Source organism: Micropterus dolomieu, linkage group LG11 (genome assembly GCF_021292245.1).
Source record: "Micropterus dolomieu isolate WLL.071019.BEF.003 ecotype Adirondacks linkage group LG11, ASM2129224v1, whole genome shotgun sequence".
NCBI classification, from domain to species: Eukaryota; Metazoa; Chordata; class Actinopteri; order Centrarchiformes; family Centrarchidae; genus Micropterus; species Micropterus dolomieu.
In genome coordinates, this window is record NC_060160.1 from 21,698,338 (window position 1) to 21,702,561 (window position 4,224).

General features: G+C 38.3%; 1 long non-coding RNA gene across 1 annotated transcript; it reads right to left on the reverse strand.

Annotated features, from left to right (window-relative positions):
• Positions 1-15: 15 nt before the first annotated feature.
• LOC123979330 lies at positions 16-1,836 on the reverse strand. The gene is made up of 3 exons (XR_006827211.1): positions 1,741-1,836; positions 203-242; positions 16-104 (listed from the first exon to the last, which is right to left on the reverse strand). It is a non-coding gene; the product is annotated as an uncharacterized LOC123979330 (long non-coding RNA).
• Between the last annotated feature and the right edge of the window lie 2,388 nt (positions 1,837-4,224).

Consider the following 4,224-nt stretch of genomic DNA (forward strand, 5'->3'; position numbering starts at 1 on the left):
ATAACTTCCCCTCAAGTGCCCATGAACCTGCCTAAAATGTTGCAATAACAAATACCTGCTAGCTAATTGCAGACGGCATTCTTTGCACTGCCACATTCATAATCCTAAAAAGGAGAATAAAGACCATTAGCACATATCACATGACAATGATGCAAATCAGTTTTTGCTAGCATTGAGCAAATAATGTTAGTCTTATACCTACCATTAATAGGAGGTTGCCACAAACTGCTTTTCAACTTAAACTGCAAAAGATGAGATGCATATATTAGAGGTGTGAGCAATGGAGGAAATAAAAGTAATTATTAATTAGTCAAACACGTTAGTACATAGGTTAATATTGTAGGCTGAAGTAGAGCACATATTAATATGAATGATTTTAAAGTTTTAACATGCAATACAGATACATATTTAACTACTGTGACTTTAAAAAATCTTAAAATTAAATAAAACCACTTTTTCTAAAGTAAAATGGTCTTCTTTTCAATTAATGATATATGCATTCTTTATAACTACATGCATAGATTCTTTCAAGCAGACATATTTATTTGTAGGAATTAAATAGAATTAATCCTTATTAAAGCTATTAACAAACAGTGAATGCTTTTCTCTTTTTCTTTTGTTGCTTGATCAAAAATAAGGACACCGACCGCATTAGGTTTATTACCCACTGTCACTTTAAGACATTAGATCATGTCCAATGACATGCGGATCCAATTGCATTGATGCACATCCGATACACTCACAACCGTTTAAGACATAACCAACATAGTTTACTCTCCAAACCGGACATTTAGACATAATGTTGTGTGTATTTGTCCATTCAGGCCAAAAGAGAGCTCAGTTTAGTACTCGCGCGCTGTGTGTCTATGTGCATGGCTGCACGCTGTGTGTGCGCCCAGAAAACCGTACTGAATAGAGTTCTTTTTTGCGTCGTCACTCATATTCAGATCTATATGTCTGCTCTACTCATTCTCCCAGACGTTTACACTTTTTAGTTTTATGAGACCGCTGGGTAGATCAGCACGTTACAGTACACATGTGCCATCTAGCACAAACGCAGGAAATCAGTTCTGACTGAATCGCTTCCCAAATAGTCACTATTTAACATTTTCGTCTAGTTTTTATTAACGTTAGTTGACGAAAATGTCAATAGATTTTCGTCATAGTTTTGTTCATTCAAAGTTAGTTATCGTCTCGGTTTCGTCTGTGAAAAAATGTCGTTGACGACAACACTGGCCGCCATTAATGACACATGGCAGAAAAAACGCAGCTAACATTTGTGTAGCCCGGCCTTGGCAGGCCGCCATAACTGGTCCACCTACAGCCTAAATGCATAAATACCGAACGAGCCATAGATATTTAACGTTAAACTAGCGTTAACGTTGTGGTATTGACAGCTTCACTCCTTGGCTGCTAACGCTTTTCGCCGCCATTTTAGACACACACACACACACAACAGAAATTCGGCATCTCTTCTTTTACTTTTATTTGTCTACAGGCCAGTTTTGCCCGGTCCAAAATTGCGAGCAACACATTAACCAAAGCAGTCAAAGTGACTAACGTTAAAAGTACAAAAGTAGCACTAACGTAGCTAACCACCATAGGTTAACGTTAGCCAGCCAACTCCCTTCAACTTTGAAGAGTGAAATAACTGTTGCACACATTTCGGTCAATATTACTGTATTAACGATATTTGACAGCAAAATACTTTCTAATCAACTACAACTAATGAATACTTACCACGAAGTAGATATTCGCCTTTAATGTAGTCTCGTCCACCAAACGTTGCTTTAGCGTTGCACCCACAGGATGGAGAGATGGGAGAAAAGAGCGCGCTGTCTCGCACATGCGCAAAGGGCGGTCCCGTATGACACTTTTTTTGGGCGATCCAACGTAAATCAATCTCATAGGTGGAGCTATTAATACATTTTTAGTTAAACCACTTAAATATATATACATATGATCTTAAATAGATATATTTAAATAAAGCAAATTATATTTAAATGTGTCACCTCTAAGAAGGCCTTGAATAATTTTTTTGAGTGTATATAATTGTTTTATTTGTTACTTGAGTCCAAACTTAACAAGAAAGACAATGTTTCTATCTTTCAAGGCACACCCGATGTGCTTCACGTGCAAGGGCCCGACTAACGCTGCTTGCAGCTTTTATATTTAGGCTGTAATTACATGTATCACAGAAGAAGATTTTTTTTCTTAACAGTTCTTGTCACCACTCATATAGTTGAAATATGGCAGTAATATTATATTTGTACCCCCATGTATAGATTTAAGTATTACTATCATGTAAGTACAGTGGGTAAACTGGTACTGTAAATTATGTTTAAGATTAGATGGCATTAAGGCATTTATAATAAATAATAATAAATAGATGGCATTTATAATAAATACTGTAATAATGATTACTATTATTTAATAATTTATAATTAAATTAATAATTTTTATAATTAACAATATAATATATCTTAAAGTTAGTTATACCTCGGGGAACCAGTCATGAAACAAGAGAAATTGATGCCAATTACCTTGGCATACCTATTTTCATACTCATTAAATATACTAAACTATTAATTTGGAATTTTAGTCAGTATATTAAATTAATAGCTATAATACAATTACCATAAATACATAATGGGTTGAAGGATATGTAGTTCTACACAGCATAGGTTGGAATAGGAATATATTCATCCTTTTTTTAAGAGAAACCAGCATGTATATACACTAGCATTTAATTATGAAGTAAACAAAGCCTGACTTGGATTGTCACTGTTTAATCCACCCACCTACAAGGATCACCTGCCAAACACCAATAATAATAATAATAATGCATTACATTTATATAGCGCTTTATCATGGAAACTCAAAGTGCTTCACAGTGAAGTGGGGGGGGACTCACCTCAACCACCACCAATGCGTAGCACCCACCTGGGTGATGCACAGCAGCCATTTAGCACCAGAATGCTCACCACACATCAGCTTGAGGCAGAGAGGGAGGGAAACATTAAGCCAATTACTTTGGGGGATGATTATATGGCCAGATGGTGAAAGCCAGGTTTGGAAATTTGCCATGACACCGGGGAACCCCCTACTCTTTGCGAGAAGTGCCATGGGAAACCACAGTGAGTCAGGACCTTGGTTTTTCACATCTCATCCGAAAGACTGCATTTCCTACAGCACACTGTCCCCATCACTGCACTGGAGGGAAGATTGCCCCCTACTGACCTACCAATACCTCTTCCAGCAACAACTCCGTTTTCCCAGGAAGTCTCCCATCCAGGTACTGGCCAAGCCCATACCTGGTTAGCTTCGGTCATTCTGAAGATGCAGGGTTTACATTGGTATGGCTGCCGGCACCAAAATACTGTCACTGATGGCTGAATAGTTTTTTTAAGATTCGCTAAGAGTTTATAATGTAACCAATACGGTAGATCTCTCATGTGCGATGGGATGTACCAGGTTCTTGACGTCATTTTTGAGCCTCCATGCAGGCTTTGGTCGGCTTCATTGTTTGATCTCTGGCTTACCCCCTTGAGTTGGAGGAGGAGATGGAATTGGAGGAAGATGAGGAGGAATAAGGCGAAGTGGGAGTAGGGTGAAGGAGGAGTAGTGAGGAGGAGGAGGGAGGAGAAGGAGGTGGAGGATGAAAATCTCTGGCCTTTTCCCACCAAAGAAAGGACACTGGGGCAGAATAATTAGTTGTTTGATGTGTTGTAATCAACAGCACACTAAGGATAAAAATGTGCAAATGTTTACATTTGTTGTTTCTTTTGTTGTGTTCATCACGTGAAAAAGTTTATGAGGGTGTTACGTCCCCACTCTCTAGGGGTAGGAGAGACGTAAACATAAACCAGATGGATTTGGTATGGGTGGAAAGATTATTTATTAAAAAGTCTGATACACACAAAATGGGCAAGTGGGTGCTGCGTAAAACAAAGAACCAAATATAACAAAAAGAGATCCCTCCTACATGAGGGATTACTAAACTACTTGAAAAAAAGAATAAACAAAAACCTCTCTAGTCGTTGTTCAGAAGCAAAACACAGGGAGCGCAGCACCCCTAAACCTAGTGTCTCTAAAACAAGTATTTACTAACAGGTGTGAGTGATCAGTGAACGAGCTTCCCCTAGCCCAAGTCTGTAGACCAACTACTGGGATCAGCCCAGGTGAGTTACCAACTCTCAGTAACACACAGATCTAACTAACACA